Source organism: Haematobia irritans, chromosome 3 (genome assembly GCF_050003625.1).
Source record: "Haematobia irritans isolate KBUSLIRL chromosome 3, ASM5000362v1, whole genome shotgun sequence".
Classification (NCBI taxonomy): Eukaryota; Metazoa; Arthropoda; class Insecta; order Diptera; family Muscidae; genus Haematobia; species Haematobia irritans.
This window is the reverse complement of record NC_134399.1, coordinates 211,187,818-211,206,242: the sequence shown is the minus strand read 5'-3', so window position 1 is coordinate 211,206,242 and position 18,425 is coordinate 211,187,818. Positions and strand designations below refer to the sequence as shown.

The window sequence follows — 18,425 nt, the reverse complement described above, 5'->3', positions numbered from 1 at the left end:
TTGCCAAATTTGGTGCTCTATTTTTGCTTGCTTTTGTAACTCTACTAATAACTATTTGTAATATTCTATTTAAATTTTGTTTTCGAATTTATATTCAATTCCGTTCCCTCTTTAGTTTGGAGGTTTGTGTCCACTTAATCCTTTTTTGTTGTCGATATAAATTGTAGAATAAAATGATATTTTATGTATTCCTCTGGGGGCTTATATTAGTTTTTGTCAGTTTTATTTTAATATGCGTATTAGCCTCGAGTGTTTGGATGTGTATATATGTGTATCTTTGAATTGATATTTAGTTTGTGTATGTATTAAAAATTCACAATGTTACTGCGTTATATTCTTTTAAAAGAATAAAATTTATTTCCTTGTTGTTTTTTTTTTGTGATTTTTAAAACAATCGAGATTTATTTCTCTACCATGGCATTGGGTGGTGTTTCCCTTTGTTTCATTACAGCTTTTGTGTTTTGTTGCATAATCTGAGATATGCTCAAAGTGTTTCTAAATATTTGAGTGGTTTTTTTAGTTTTGTGAAGAATTCACAAAAGAATTTCAATGACTTAAATTGAATTCCTTTAATATAACCATAGAGATGTAGATTTTTTAAGAGAAGCAAAAATCCTAAATGTATGCTTTAGATTTGTGGCAAGAAAAAAAACGTTTGTGCAGAATAGCAAATAGACTACAAATATTCTTTTTTTTTTTTTTTGTGAAAAACTTTAAATTTTATGGGAAATATTATTGAGTACAAAATTTATGAAATCTAAAACAAGTGAAATTATCATGTTATATATCTAAAGGTGTTTTTGAAGGCTTCGATAATGCTCGGATTATTTGTTTATTGTAGCAAAGAATATTCCATTTCAATACTCTTTTTATTTTCTTTTGTTTCATCTAGAAAATAATCAAAGAGTTTCAAATTGCCGAGTGCTACTTTGGTTTTGTTTAGAATTCTTAAAAAAAATTTAAATGGAAATTTTAAAAAACAAAAATTCTAAATATAGGTATGCTTTAGAATTGGGCAAAATAATTGCAAATTCTAAATGTATGCTTTAATTTGTTAACATATTAAATATTGTTTATATTTTTCAAATGGTAAATTCTGTGGCAAATATTTTTAGGGGCCAAAGTGTTTTTTGTTTCCTTCAGAATTCACAAAAGAATTTCAATGATTTCGTAGTTATGTAGATTTTTTTGAGAAAAGAGAGAAAAATCCTAAATGTAGGCTTTAGATTTGTGACAAATAAAAATATTTTTTAGGTAGATAGATTAAATATTAAGGGAAATTTTATCACGTTCTATATCCAAAGGTATTTGGAAAGGCTTCTATAATGCTCGGGTTATACATAAACTGAAGGGTATGGAACGAACTCGTTCAGGCCAAAAACTTGAAAAAAGTCATTTTTGATATTCAATGTCTTCTCATACAACCGAAACGAACTTTCAAAAATATAAACACTCAAATTCATTCGAATTCGAGTGACTGCCTTTCTTTCGAATGGGTTTTTGTTCGATATACAGGAACAGGGCATACGTGTTTACCTCATATTATTTTTTATTGTTGCACAATATATTCCTTTTGAGTACTCTTGTCTTTTCATTTTTTTTTTGTTGTCTAGGAAATAATCAACGAGTTTCAAATTGTCGAGTGTTTTTTGTGGGGTTCGTGCAGAATTCACAAAAGAATTTAAATGCAATTTATGAAAACTAGTAGAAGTTTTAGAAAACATAAATCCTAAATATTTGCTTAAGAATGGCGCAGAAAAAATTTAACTCCTAAATGTATGCTTGATTTTTTAAGATATATTTACATTTTGCTTTTTTTAATATTTATCAGCGCCTGAAAATAGGTCATACGAATTTTTGTAAAGTATGACCCTAAAATTATATTATGAAATTTAAAGATGTATAACAAATGTCATTAAGGGCTCCAGACTTCAATATATGTAATAAAAAAAATAATGAACACATGAAATGGCACAAAAAGTGTCACATGCAATAAAAGGTGGAAATTTTTTCAAATGTTCGTACAACAAACAGTCTCGAATGCACATCACTATGATAATTTTTTTTATTGATACTACCATTTCTGTGATTGAAGACATTTCAATTAAAAATAAATTGGATCAATTAATTGCGTGATTGAACACAAAAATATTTGTTTGTGTGTAGTTTGTTGTGTGTAAGAATCAACAACTGCCAAGGACCACACCGAAAAAAAAGTTTACTATTTTTTACGAAAAATGAACTAACCCATAGTAAGAATGACCATGATTTGGCGCCAAAGATTTTTTTCATCTAGATAACTTCATGATTTTCTTATAAATAAGTTTATGTATTGCATCGTATTTTAGTTCATTCTTACTACGCTGTGGGAAGAATGTACTTACACTCATTCAAAATATTCCTGCTATCCGGAAAAATGAACAAGTTTTTGGGAATCCTATATTTAGAAATTGGTTTCAAATAAACTGTTTATCAGTATAATTTTCAAAGAAGTAAATAAATTGAGGAATTAATGGTACAACAAGCCTGTATACAACTAAGAAATTTTTCGTACAATATAAGACAATTTTTCATAACTACCAGTATTTTATTTCAAAAAATTATTATTATATTACATAAAACTATGGCTTATGATATACAATAAAAGAAATGTTTTTATTCGTACGCTGTATGCTGTTACTTTTCGGTAGTTAGTAATTGCTTCTTCAAAAGAGTAATATTCTATGTTAGTAGAATGAAACTAATTAATATCAATTTCCATTTTCTATCCATATGAAAGATATATGCCATAAGTTGCTATTTTCATTTCATTTTTGTCCAATTTCACCGATTTCGCTAGTTTTTGTTGTGTGGATTTGCGTCATAAGCCTCTGAAGTTAAAAAGGTATATAAAATATAAAAATATTATCAAATTCTATGGTATTTTGATCTTTAATTTACAAGAGAATTTTCTTAGAGCAAATAGGGATATCAGCTTAGTTAGCATTAAACAGTAAGAAGATTCCAAAAAATACCATTAGATTTGCTGTCATCCTGCAAATGAAAATTATTTTTAATAAATAGAAATTTTGGCTTTATTACAAATGGACGAAAAACTTACCACATTGAAAAAATCATCCAATTACTACATTAGTGGAATCATATCCATGCACAAATGGGACATTTTTGAAATCCTTCTCAGAATATAAATGAAAAAAAATAATAATAAAATTAGATATAATTTCCACTTGTCAATATAGCATTTAGTATTTATGGTGGATATTAAGTTCGAGTTTAGTGGCTAAAATCCCAATTTTTCATGATTAGTTTTCTTTAGAAATACATGGGAACAAAATTGAACCGTTTTTGTGTTCATTTAAAATTTATATCAAATTTTTAGTAATTTGAGGTCGCTGAATCCAAATTTACACTTGTTTTTTTAAGAGCTCGACTTTTTGAGATATACGGTTATGTTCAAAATTAAGGCACTTCCGCTATATATATTGAAATAACTTGAAAACAATTCATCATATTAAATTAAAAAAACAGCGTTCTACATAAGCTTAAAAAACGATTTTCTGTTCTTAATCGTGTAATCCATTTAAAGAATATAAACTTAATAAAAAACTTGTTTCGAGCTATTCTCCATCAAGTTATATTTAAATTTGCATCGAAGGCGTATAATTTTATACTTTTCTTACTGATTTATTTCTGATTTTAGCACCTAAACTCGAACTTAGTACACACCTTAAGGACTCGCTATAACATAAAAATATAGACTCAAAAAATTGTACTGTGATCCAGATGTAGAGTAAATATAGATCATTTTATTACCACTCATTATGAATATTTTTATGTAAACCAATTTAAAACCGCACTAATTTTAAATTATTAATTGAAATATACAGTTTCTTAATATGTGATTTATTTTAGAGTTATTTATTTTTTATCAATATAAAGTGTTTTTGTTTTCTCTAACATCACACCATTCACTTATCAGTTTCTAAAATGTTACGAAATAAATGTATTTTTATTAATAAACACAAATACCGCACGCAAGCGCACCACGTGTGCGCTTCATAAATGCATCAACAGAACTGAATGCACTAATAAAACTCAAAGACACAAATAGTCATAAAGGACACATATGTAAAGAAAAACAACTCCACACACACACACATGATCCCTTTCTGATCTCGCTATTGCAACAAAACAACTATCACCACAAAAGATACCAACAACACACATTCCATAACATCATCGCAATAACAAACACAAACAAAAAAAAAAAGATGATGCAATAATTTCATAATTTCTTCTCACTTCAATTTCCAGTATCACGTTTATTGATTAGTTGGTATTCTATCTATAGGATAAGGTAAAATATATTCAAAATTTACGAGGAATCCATAAAAAATTATATACACCCGTCAAGGATTAAATTAACTACTTTTTATTCTACTTTATCTAAAATTTTCAATGTGAGGAAATATACTCCAACTTATAGTAAAAACCGAAATAAGCTGTAGGAAGCCGCCATACGAATCGGTACTGTGGTTAAGTTAATTTTTACTACAAACATTTTTTTCCATACAAAAAGTTTTCTTAGTAAATTGTCCACATTTCGTAGTAAGATTTTTATATTGCCTATGTCTTTTTATAATACAATCAACGATGCATTAACTATTGTATTGGAAATTTATTTAAGTAAAAATCCGTCCCATTTCGTAGTTAGTGAACTAAAAAACATTTACTGAATTTTTATAAGTTTTCCTTTAGCTAAGTTAATTTTCGCAGTGGTTACGAAAAATGAACTATATTACAGTAAATTTTTTGAACTATGTGGAAGTTAAACTGGTCCTAAAATTAACAAGACACCTTTTTTTCTGTGCAAATACTTTGGAGAACCAACTTAGATATTCTATAATTGAGTGTGCAGTGAAACCTCTCAATCTTGGACACCTCTCAAAAGTGGCCAGTTGTCGTAAGACGATTGCTATATTAACACATTAAACCCCTCATGATTGAACACCTGCCAAATCTGGCTTAAATTTAGGCGACAGTGGGTGTTCACTTCTGAGAGTTTTCACTGTTTATGTAAATTATTTATCAGTGATCTAAAGTTAAAGAAATAAATTTAAAAGCAAGCATTATGAACTTTTAATTTTTTCATTTTATAGACCATTATCCAAATTCTTTGTATAACGGTCAATATTATTTTTCGATTTGTAGAATGAAGAAATTTTTTTATGCATTAACATTCTAATATAAATTATATACCAAAAACACATAAATAAATGAATATATTTTTCTAGTTCTCAATCTCAAATTTCATACTATTTTCTAAATATTTATTGTGGAAATTATTTTCTTATTCTAGCTAATTTCTATTTACATTCTTTTGTACTAGTTATTATTCCCTAATTATTTTGTTTTTGGAAAATCTCTTATTTATTCCATACCCCCCCATCACTCCGGCCCCATAAATTGGTATCCTCATTGCATACTAATGTCTGTGCCATGCGTGTGTTTCAGTTTTCATTCATTCAGTCTTTTGTTATCTGTGAAATTTATGTATGATTCAGTTTCCGGTTTCCTGTGTGAGCCATTCTCACTCACACATTCATATGTGCATTTATCATGAGTTTTTCATTTCCCTTTTCGCTTAACACCCTAATGAACACGTATATCAGATGAGAGAATAGTATAACGGTTAAATTTGTTGTTATTTGGAAATTCTAATGTACAAATAATTCATTTGTATATGAGAATTACAGAAGTAGCAATGCGAATGGTTAAATATGAAAAGTGTTTTTTTTTTTGCCGGATTTTGGCAAAAGAAATTTAGAAAAATTAAAAAAAATCTTAATATAGAGACACACGTTTATATTCTCATAATTCAAAATTTTATTTCTATAGAACATTTTGTCAACATTTTATTACTATAAAAAATTTTGTCCAAATTTTATGTCTATAGAAAATTTTGTCAAAATATTATGTCTATAGAAAATTTTGTCAAAAAAAATTCTTTTTCAAAATTTTATTTCTATAGAAAATTTTGTCAAAATTTTATTTCTATAGAAAATTTTTTCAAAATTTTATTTCTATAGAAAATTTTTTCAAAATTTTGTCAAAATTGTATTTCTACAGAAAATTTTCTCAAAATTTTATTTCAATAGAAAATTTCCTTAAAAATTTATATCTATACAACATTTTGTCAACATTTTATTTCTATAGAAAATCTTCTTAAATTTTTTTTTCTATAGAAAATTTTCTTACAATTTTATTTCTATAGAAAATTTTGTAAAAAATGTATTTCTACAGAACATTTTGTCAAAATTTTATTTCCATAAAAAATTTTGTCAAAATTGTATTTCTATAGATTTTTTTTTTTCAAAATTTTACTTCTCTAGAAAATTTTGTCAAAATTGTATTTCTATAGAAAATTTTCTCATAATTTTATTTCTATGGAAAATTTTGTCAAAACATTTTTTTCTATAGATAATTTGTCAAAATTTTATTTCTATAGAAAATTTTGTCAACATTTATTTCTATAGAAAATTTTATCAAAATTTTATTTCTATGGAAATTTTGTCAAAATTTTATTTTATAGAAAATTTGGTCAAAATATTTTTTTCTATAGAAAATTTTGTCAAAATTTTATTTCTATAGAAAATTTTATCAACATTTTATTTCTATAGAAAAATTTGTCAAAATTTTATTTCTATAGAAAATTTTGTAAAAATGTTATTTCTATAGAAAATTTTGTCAAAAAAATTTCTTTTTCAAAATTTTATTTCTATAGAAAATTTTGTCAACATTTTATATCTATAGAAAATTTTGTCAAAATTTTATTTCTATAGAAAATTTTTTCAAAATTTTATATCTTTAGAAAATTTTGTCACAATTATATTTCCTTAGAAAATTTTGTCAAAATTTTATTTCTATAGAAAATTTTGTCAAAATTTTATTTCTATAGAAAGTTTTGTTAAAATTGTATTTCTATAGAAAATTTTGTCAACATTTTATTTCTATAGAAAATTTTGTCAAAATTTTATTTCTATAGAAAATTTTGTCAAAATTTTATTTCTTTAGAAAATGTTGTCAAAATTTTATTTCTATAGAAAATTTTGTCGAAATTTTATTTCTATAGAAAATTTTGTCAACATTTTATTTCTATAGAAAATTTTGTCACAATTTTATTTCTATAGAAAATTTTGTCAAAATTTTATTTCTATAGGAAATTTTTTTTTCAAAATTTTATTTCTTTAGAAAATTTTATCAAAATTGTATTTATATAAAAATTTTTGTCAACATTTTATTTCTTTTGAAAATTTTGTCAAAATTTTATTTCTAAAGTAAATTTTCTCAAAATGTTATTTCTATAAAAAATTTTTTACAAAATTTTATTTCTATAGAAAATTTTGCCAAAATGTTATTTCTATAATTTTTTTTTTTTTCAAAATTTTGCTTCTTTAGAAAATTTTGTCAAAATTTTATTTCTATAGAATTTTTTTTTTTTAATTTTATTTCTTTAGAAAATTTTGTCAAAATTTTAATTCTATAAAAATTTTGGCAACATTTTATTTCTTTTGAAAATTTTGTCAAAATTTTATTTCTAAAGAAAATTTTCTCAAAATGTTATTTCTATATAAAATTTTGTCAAGATTTTATTTCTTTAGAAAATTTTGTTAAAATTGAATTTCTATAGATTTTTTTCAAAATTTTATTTCTATAGAAAATGTTGTCAAAATTTTATTTCTAAAGAAAATTTTCTCATAACTTTATTTCTATAGACAATTTTGCCAAAATTATATTTCTATAGAAAATTTTGTCAAAATTTTATTACTTTAGAACATTTTGTCAAAATTTTATATCTTTAGAAAATGTTGTTAAAATTTAATTTCTATAGATTTTTTTTCAAAATTTTATTTCTATAGAAAATGTTGTCAAAATTTTATTTCTAAAGAAAATTTTCTCAAAATTTTATTTCTATAGCACATTTTGTCAAAATTTTATGCCTACAGAAAATTTTGTCCAAATTTTAATTCTATAGATTTTTTTTTCTATAGACCCCTAATGAATACGTATATGAGATGAGGGAATATTATAACAGTTATATTTGTTGTTATTTGGAAATTCAAAATTCAATTCATTTGTATATGAGAATTACGTGTTTTTTTGCCGGATTTTGGCAAAAGAAAATAAAAAAATAATTAATAATTTCTAGAAAATTAAAAAAATTTAAAAAAAATCTTGATATAAAGACACGCGTTTAAGTTCTTATAATTATTGTTATTATTTATAGAACATTTTGTCAAAATTTTATTTCTAAATAAAATTTTCTCAAAATTTTATTTCTATAAAAAATTTTGTAAAAATTTTATTTCTATAGAAAATTAGGTCAAATTTCTATTTCTATAGAAAATTTTGTCAAAATTTTATTTCTATAGAAAATTTAAAAAAATTTTTTTTTTTATAGGAAATTTTCGGAAATTTTATTTCTATAGAAAATTTTCCCAAAATCGTATTTCTATAGAAAATTTTGTCAAAATTTTATTTCTATAGAAAATTTTGTCAAAATTTTATTTCTATAGAAAATTTGGTCAAAATTATATTTCTATAGAAAATTTTGTCAAAATTCTATTTCTATAAAAAATTTGTCAAAATTTTATTTCTATAGAAAATTTTGTCAAAATTTTATTTCTATAGAAAATTTTTTATTAGTATTAGTATTTCTTAGTTAGAGTTTCTTTTTTCGTAAAAAGACTTTTTTTGTTAGTACTTTACCCATAACATTTATTTTCATTATTTTTAAATGGTCACAAATTGATAAATGGCATTTTAGATTGTGGGGAGGGAGGTTCTTCTTTTTGCCCCCATTCCATAATAATTCCATACCATAACTTAAATCTACTTTGGAGTTTTCATAAAGATGGAGGCATAAAATTGGATCCATAATTTTTTTATACTTTAAGGGGTTGAGTGGCCGCTTGCCCATCTTTCTTAAGATTCCTAAAGTCTTTAAATTCTGTGATTTATTTATGTAGAGAGGGGCCATTTATATATTTAATTGTCTGATATCTTGATGTGGAGAGTGGCATACCCCTTGCCTGGATTTTTGTAAAATTAACCTAGGTATGTGGGCACCATTCTCAATAATTGACTTTTAATTTGTTTGCAAACGGAAGAAGATCATCCTTGATTTTTGGAACTGATAAGGATAAACCCTTTGCCAGGTATGTGGAAATGAAATAACTATTCCATATATTTCTTGACATTTACCATTAAATATTCTTATTATTATTTATTTCTTTTAGTTTACATGTCTCTAAATAATTGATTCTCATTTGATATAATTTATGAAAGCCTAAAGGTATACTATATTTCTTACTGTGTATGATTACAAATACTTCCATAATACGTATATTCATTTAACATATCGTACACTTATTTAGTTAAAGTGTCATTATATCATGCATTTGCATTTCGTATAATTAATTAAAGCCTAAAGGTATGCTATATAATTATTGTGTGATAACCAAAACATCCATGTTTTTGACATGTTTCAATAATTCCCCCCTAAGCTATAAACAAATTTACATATTTTATCACAAGCACATAGTTGTTGTTATATACCATAAATACATATAGCAAATATTAAAAAAAAATGCCATAAAGAAGGAGGACAAAAAGGAGGAGGAAAAAATCGCCAAGCTCTACACCACAAAATACAAAATAATCGATACTAATTAAAGTAATATCAGACCCTAGTTATTTCATAACCTACAACAATAACTTCTATAAAATTTATTTGCACATGTTTTGAAAACCCTTTTGGGTAGTCGGCCAATAAAAATTATTGGCACTCATACATATATATCTACACTAATATAATTTTAATTCCTTTTGGCCCATGCTTTTGATGATTGGTAGTCTGAAATTTCAAATACATATTTTTAATTACTACTACTATTTGCAATAAAATATTTTGAAACTAAGTATGGATGGTTGTTGTTATACTTTGGGTAATATTTAATGTTGTATATTACAGAATAACGGTTGCAAGTTGAGCACAAAACAAATCATAAATATTTGCTATTTGGCTATGCATAACATATCTGGAATACACATTTTGATTTTGACCATTATTATAAATAGGAAATTATAAAATTTAGCTATATATGTATTTTTGTTTTAAGCTGCGTTATATTTAGAATTACTGTATTATTAATTGAAAATTGAAAAGTGCCGTATACCATAGGGAGAGTAGAAATTACATTTATTAAAGCATACCTTAAGGAGGCCACTTTTCTTTGTAAAGTCGTGGACTATAGAAAGTCATAATAAACGTTCAAATACAGTGACATATTCCTTAAGCTAATTTTAAGCATTGCATATTAAAGCATACCCTTAGGGATAATTTATAAAAGTCGCCACATTTGAAAATGGAAAAATTCTAGATTCTTGTACAAAATTTGGTATTGAATCAATCAAAATGCTACTAATAAATATGTTCTTTGTAAAACCGTGGACTATAGGGAATCATACTAAATGACCAAATTGGCAGTCATATAGATAGTTTCTAAAATAAGTTTAAGCATAAAATGTTAAAGCATACCCTTAGGGATATTTAATTATTTATTGAAAGCTCATTCGCCTCGGAACGAAAAAAAAAACATTTTAGATCATTGTACAAAATTTGCTATTAAATAAATAAAATCGTATTTATTTTTATAAAAACTCGTAGTAATTTTTATAAATAATAAACGACCAAATTGGCTTCCATATTCCCTAAGCTAATTTTAAGCATTATATATTAAAGCATACCCTTAGGGATGGCTTATAAAAGCCAGTTCATTTCAAAACGAAAACAAATCTAGATTCTTGTATAAAGATTGGTATTTGGAAAATATTTTCTTTGTACAGCCGTGGACTAGAGCTCGACCGAAGAATCGGCTTCGGCCAAAACTCGATAATCGACCACGAATAGGCCTTCGGTGTCAACAGACCGATTACCCGAAGCCGAAGCTTTTTGAATAATTTATTTCATATCGAATTGTCTCAGTCAAAACAACCAGTATAAGTAGAACGTAAAAAAATTATAAAAAATAACATCAAACTACTGCTAATATTATAAGACATGAACAGAATTACCTTTCATTGTTGTTTGTATGCCTATGTTGAAAAATATTGAACAAAAACAATATTTATTGCCTTTTCTGTGGAACATCGGCTTCGGCCAAAAAAAAACCGGCTTCGGTCAAGCTCTACCGTGGACTATAGAGAATAATACTAAATGGCCAAATTGGGAGTCTTAACACTAAGCCCTAAAACAATTTTAAGCAATCAGGGTGGCAAAAGCGCTTCGATTTTAAAGGGGAATATTTTGAACAACAATAAAACTATTTTCGATAATATTTGTTTTCGTTCTCTAATCTCGAAAAAAAAGCCAACCCTCGTAATTTCTAGTAAAGGGAACTATTTTTGCTCTTGCGAAAGGGTGCATAATTCATGGAAAATTTAAAACAATATGAATTTATTTATAAAAAAAAATGTTGCCTACATTGGGGGGACATGGAGGAGACGCTTAATAAAGCATACATTAAGGATTATTTGTTTCTTTCTTCTTCAGTGGTCTGAATGAAATGGATAGAGTCATACTTTTTGATGCATTCAACGGTTGCCACAGTTGGTAGAATTCTACGAAAATTGGTAGATTTTTTTGTTGTTTGGTAGATTCGTAGATTTTTTGGCAGATTTTGCAAACTATTCCTCCCCAACTAAGAAATCCTTCACAAAATTCCTATAGAAATAAAATTTTGACAAAATTTTCGATAGAAATAAAATTTTGACAAAATTTTCGATAGTAATAAAATGTTGACAAAATTTTCTATAGAAATAAAACTTTGACAAAATTTTCTATGGAAATAAAATTTTCAGAAAATTTCCTATAGAACTAAAATTTTCAGAAAAATGACCATAGAAATACAATTTTCAGAAAATTTTCTATAGAAATATAATTTTCAGAAATTTTCTATAGAAATAAAAATTTGACAAAATTTGCTATAGAAATAAAATTTTGACAAAATTCCTATAGAAATAAAATTTTGACTAAATTTCCTATCTAAATAAAAAAATTGACAAAATTTTCTATAGAAATAAAATTTTTATAAAATTTTCTATAGAAATAAAATTTTTCTAAAATTTTATATAGAAATAAAATTTTTATAAAATTTTCTAGAAATAAAATGTGGACAAAATTTTTAATAAAAATAAAATTTTGACCAAATTTTTAAATGAAATAAAATTTTGACAAAATTTTCTATAAAAATAAAATTTTGACAAAATTTTCGATAGAAAACAAAAAAAATTGACAAAATTGTCTATAAAAATAAAATGTTGACAAAATTTTCTATTGAAATAAAATTTTGATAAAATTTTTTATAGAAATAAAATTTTGACAAAATTTTCTATAGAAATAAAATTTTGACAAAATATTCTATAGAAATAAAATTTTGACAAAATTTTCTATAGAAACAAAATTTTCTATAGAAATAAAAATTTGGAAACAATTTTCTATAGAAATAAAATTTTGACATAATTTTCTATATAAATAAAATTTTGACAAAATTTTCTATAGAAATAAAATTTTAACAAAATTTTCTATAGAAATAAAATTTTCAGAAAAATTTCCATGGAAATAAAATTTTGACAAAATTTTCTATAGAAATAAAATTTTCAGAAAATTTTCTATAGAAATAAAAATTTGACAAAATTCCTATAGAAATTAAATTTTGACAAAATTTTTTATAGAAATGAAATTTTGACAAAATTTTTTATAGAAATAAAATTTTAACAAAATTTTCTATAGAAATAAACATTTTGACAAAATTTTCTATAGAAATAAAATTTTCAGAAAATTTTCTATAGAAATAAAAATTTGACAAAATTTTCTATAGAAATTAAATTTTGACAAAATTTTTTATAGAAATGAAATTTTGACAAAATTTTCTATAGAAATAATAAAATTTTCAGAAATTTTTCTATAGAAATAAAATTTTGACGAAATTTTCTATATAAATAAATTTTTCAGAAAATTTTCTATAGAAATAAATGTTTCAGAAAATTTTCTATAGAAATAAAATTTTCAGAAAATTTTCGATAGAAATAAAATTTTGACAAAATTTTCTATAGAAATAAAATGTTGACAAAATTTTTATATAGAAATAAAATTTTGACAAAATTTTCTATAGAAATAAAATTTTGACAAAATTTTCTATAGGCATAAAATTTTGACAAAATTTTCTATAGAAATACAATTTTGACAAAATTTTCTATAGAAATAAAATTTTGACAAAATTTTCTATAGAAATAAAATTTTGACAAAATTTTCTATAGAAATACAATTTTGACAAAATTTTCTATAGAAATAAAATTTTGACAAAATTTTCTATAGAAATAAAATTTTGACAAAATTTTCTATAGAAATAACATTTTGATAAAATTTTCTATAGAAATAAATTTTTCAGAAAATTTTCTATAGAAATAAAATTTTCAGATAATTTTCTATAGAAATAAAATTTTCAAAAATTTTCTATAGAAATAAAAAATTAACAAAATTTGCTATAGAAATAAAATTTTGACAAAATACCTATAGAAATAAATTTTTGACAAAATTTTCTATAGAAATAACATTTTGACAAAATTTTCTATAGAAATAAAATTTTGACAAAATTTTCTATAGAAATAAAATTTTGACAAAATTTTCTTTAGAAATAAAATTTTTACAAAATTTTCTATAGAAATAAAATTTTGATAAAATTTTCTATAGAAATAGAATTTTGTCAAAATTTTCTATAGAAATAAAATTTTGACAAAATTTTCTATAGAAATAACATTTTCAGAAAATTTTCTATAGAAATAATATTTGGAAAAAATTTTTTATAGAAAATATTGAAATGCTTCTAATGTAATTTTACAATTGGAAAGTAAATGAACTGTAATATCTAAAAAACTATAAATTGTATAATATATATTTATTGTTGTAACACACACTGCCATCTCGCCCCTAAAATGTCTATAATGCGCTGGGGCACTACGAAATTTTATATTATGTTCTGAAATAAATAATAAAAAATATAAAATTTTGACAAAATTTTCTATAGAAATAAAATTTTTACAAAATTTTCTATAGAAATAAAATTTTGATAAAATTTTTTACAAATAAAATTTTGAGAACATTTTCTGTAAAACGAAAAATTTTAACAAATTTTTAATATATTTCATATTTTTAATTTTTTTTATTTGTTATTTTTTTGTTGTGGGTTTTCTTCAAATTGTGGTAGATTATTTTTGGCTCTAGTGGTGATAACCACCATTGCATGCTGTAACATCAATCACTTTGCATTTAACTATTCATCAATAATATTTGTACTTTGGTGTGATAAATTTATTACAATTTTTCTTCGCTTTCTATCGTATATGTGGTTTAATACGAAAAAGCTTAATGTCCACAGGGTCTTTGAAATTTTCTTTTTATGTGTCGCCGCTAGGTTTCACTCATTTTCCTGGTTTTTCAAGTCTACCAGAAGTTGTATGAAACCATCGCAATACCCTCAGGGAAATACACAACACAGTACCACCATCAGCATACGCATACCTAAAGTACATAATCGCATTTACATAAATTTCCGTATTATTTGTGGTATTCATTTTATGCATCTTTTATACGAAGGCCGACTAGGCTCCTAGTCTAAGGTCTACGTAGGCTAGTCTCTACCATCATCATTACCATCATATTCCAGGTTGAGTTGGTGTTTTCTTTATTATTCGTTTTGTCTGTTACCTTTGATTTAACAGCTTTATTGTTGGATTTACATTTACATACACTCATATCCCAATGAAACTAGATGGGGGCAATGTATAGGGAGATCCATAGGCAAGGGGATAAATATATACACCTAACACAAAAGCCTCTTAACATTTTGCCTCTGAAAACGAACCAACTAACGACTGAGCTTCATCATTTAGCTGACTGACATTCTGTCGGTATGAAAAAATCAAAAAAACAAACATGAAAACCGAAATTCAAAAGAGAATGAGAATGAGAACAAAATGAATACAAAAATTCATTATGAACCACATCTCTAGCAAAGCAAAGAAGCATCAAAAAGTAGGCATCAGCAGACCGCCAGTATTCTGCCATACCACCTAAATGTAGGCAATATGTTTTTGATTCTTCTCTTCACAAATTTCAAAGACCTCTAAAGTATGCAATATTTTTAATTATTCACGCTTTGCCCCTTATAAAATGGTCGTATCCTCAAAGTATGCTATGATGAAACGAAATAAGTTATGCTATATAAATATGGAAAAGTACATTTCTAGATGGCAGATGGTGAAACAATTTAACTTGGGTTTTGTATATTGTTTTTTATTCTTTCTTTTACCTTTAACGGATTTAGTTTCGTTGGTAAGAGAAAGCAAAACAAAAGGTGTTGCATACTTTTTGGGGGGCGGAAAATATTTAACATTTTATTATTATTTATTTTGTAGATAAATACAACACAACAACAACACAATTAGAAGAAATGTGTAAGAAAAAGTTTCCAATATGTACTTTTGGGCGACGAAAATACTACTAAATTTAAAATTTTATTACTTTAAAAATGTTGTCAAAATTTTATTTCGTAAATAAAAATTTTTTCAAAATTTTATTTCTACAGAAAATTTTGTCAAAATTTTATTTCTATAGAAAATTTTGTCAAAATTTCATTTCTATAGAAAATTTTGTCAAAATTTTATTTCTATAGAATAATTTGTCAAAATTTTATTTCTTTAGACAATTTTGTCAAGATTTTATTTCTATACAAAATTTTGTCAAAATTTTATTTCTATACAAAATTTTGTCAAAATTTTATTTCTATAGAAAATTTTGTCAAAATTTTATTTCTACAGAAAATTTCGTCAAAATTTTATTTCTATAGAAAATTTTGTCAAAATGTTATTTCTATAGAAAATTTTGTCAGAATTTTACTTCTATAGAAAATTTTGTCAAAATTTTATTTCTATAAAAATTTTGTCAAAATTTTATTTCAATAGAAAATTTTATCAAAATATGATTTCTATAGAAAATTTTGTCAAAAATTTATTTCTATCGAAAATTTTGTCAAAATTTTATTTCTATAGAATAATTTGTCAAAATTTTATTTCTATAGACAATTTTGTCAAAAATTTATTTCTATCGAAAATTTTGTCAAAATTTCATTTCTATAGAAAATTTGGTCAAAAATTTATTTCTATAGAAAATTTTGTCTAAATTTTATTTCTATAGAAATTTTTGTCAAAATTTTATTTCTATAGAAAATTTTGTCAAAATTTTATTTCTATAGAAATGTTGTCAAAATTTTATTTCTATAGAAAATTTTGTCAAAATTTTATTTCTATTGAAAAATTTGTCAAAATTTTATTTCTATCGATAATTTTGTCTAAATTTTATTTCTATAAAAAATTTTGTAAAATTTTTATTTCTATAGAAAATTTTGTCAAAATTTGATTTCTATAGAAAATTTTGTCAAAATTTGATTTCTATAGAAAATTTTGTCAAAATTTGATTTCTATAGAAAATTTTGTCAAAATTTTATTTCTATAGAAAATTTTGTCAAAATTTTATTTCTATAGAAATTTTTTTCAAAATTTTATTTCTAGAGAAAATTTGGTTTTATTTCTGTATAAAATTTTGTCTAAATTTTATTTCTTTTCCAATTGATAATTGTTGATAAAAACGAGCTCGAGGTCTGGATGATTAACTTTTATTTATTCAATATTTCGTCTTTTCATTGAAAGACTTCATCGGGAAAATTTTTGAAAAGAACCAAAATAATACACCAACTGTAGAGTAAATAGCTAACGACGGTGTCTGTTGCATTAGACACCGTCGTTAGCTGGTGTATTATTTTTGTTCTTTTCAAAAATTTTCCCGATGAAGTCTTTCAATGAAAAGACGAAATATTGAATAAATAAAAGTTAATCATCCAGACCTCGAGCTCGTTTTTATCAACAATTATCAATTGGAAAATCTATATACAGGTCGAATATAATAAAAACATCCATAATATAAATTTTATTTCTATAAAAAATTCTATAAAAATTTTAATTCTATAGAAAATTTTTATTTCTATAGAAAATTGTGTCAAAATTTTATTTCTAAAGAAAATTTTGTCAAAATTTTATTTCTATAGAAAATTTTGTCAAAATTTTATTTCTATAGAAAATGTTGTCAAAATTTTATTTCTATAGAAAATTTTGTCTAAATTTTATTTCTAGAGAAAATTTGGTCTAAATTTTATTTCTGTAGAAAATTTGGCCTAAACTTTATTTCTATAGAAAATTTGGTCAATATTTTATTTCTATAGAAAATTTTGTCATAATTTTATTTCTATAGAAATTTTATCAAAATTTTATTTCTATAGAAAATTTTGTTAAAATTTATTTATATAGAACATTTTGTAACAATTTTATTTCCATAGAAAATTTTGTCAACATTTCATTTCTATAGAAAATATTGTCAACATTTCATTTCTATAGAAATTTTTTTTCAACATTTCATTTCTATAGATAATTTTTTAAAAATTTTATTTCTACAGAAAATTTTGTCAAAATTTTATTTCTATAGAAAATTTTGTCTAAATTTTATTTCTATAGAAAAATTTGTCAAAATTTTATTTCTATAGAAAATTTTGTTAAAATTTTATTTCTAAAGAAAATTTTGTCAAAATTTTATTTCTATAGAATAATTTGTCAAAATTTTATTTCTATAGAAATTTTGTCAAAATTTTATTTCTATAGAAAATTTTGTCTAAATTTTATTTCTATAGAAAATTTTGTCAAAATTTTATTTCTATAGAAAATTTTGTCAAAATTTTATTTCTATAGAAAATTTTGTCAAAATTTTATTTCTATAGAAAATTTTGTCAAACTTTTATTTCTAGAGAAAATTTTGTCAAACTTTTATTTCTAGAGAAAATTTGATCAAAATTTTATTTCTATAGAAAATTTGGCCAAAATTTTATTTCTATAGAAAATTTTATTTCTATAGAATATTTTATCAAAATTTTATTTCTTTAGAAAATTTTGTCCAAATTTTGTCCAAATTTTGTTTCTTTATAGTTGTCAGAATTCTATGTATTGAGAAAAATTAACAGCCTGTTTCTGTATGTCTATCGAGCTCTATCGATCGACTGAAATGGAAACAAACAGCTGAAAAATCAGTTGTTTCTGTGCATTTCAGTCGATCGATAGAGCTCGATCGACATATAGAAACAGGCTGTAAGATGATTTTGGAATATTACATTAATTTAAAATTTTTTGTTAATGAAAATTCTTATTTTTTTCAACAGAAAAAACTACCTAAGAATTCTTAGAAATATTTCGATAGTAATTAA

At 23.5% G+C, this 18,425-nt stretch overlaps 1 protein-coding gene and 1 long non-coding RNA gene across 2 annotated transcripts in view; both read right to left on the bottom strand.

The window, feature by feature from the left end:
* UBL3 (ubiquitin like 3) overlaps positions 1-18,425 on the bottom strand; it is a 463,144-nt gene that overhangs the window by 342,023 nt on the left and 102,696 nt on the right. The gene's annotated exons all lie outside the window — the stretch shown is intronic.
* LOC142230649 (uncharacterized) lies at positions 2,413-3,957 on the bottom strand. The gene is made up of 4 exons (XR_012720760.1): positions 3,814-3,957; positions 3,101-3,173; positions 2,941-3,033; positions 2,413-2,870 (listed from the first exon to the last, which is right to left on the bottom strand). It is a non-coding gene; the product is annotated as an uncharacterized LOC142230649 (long non-coding RNA).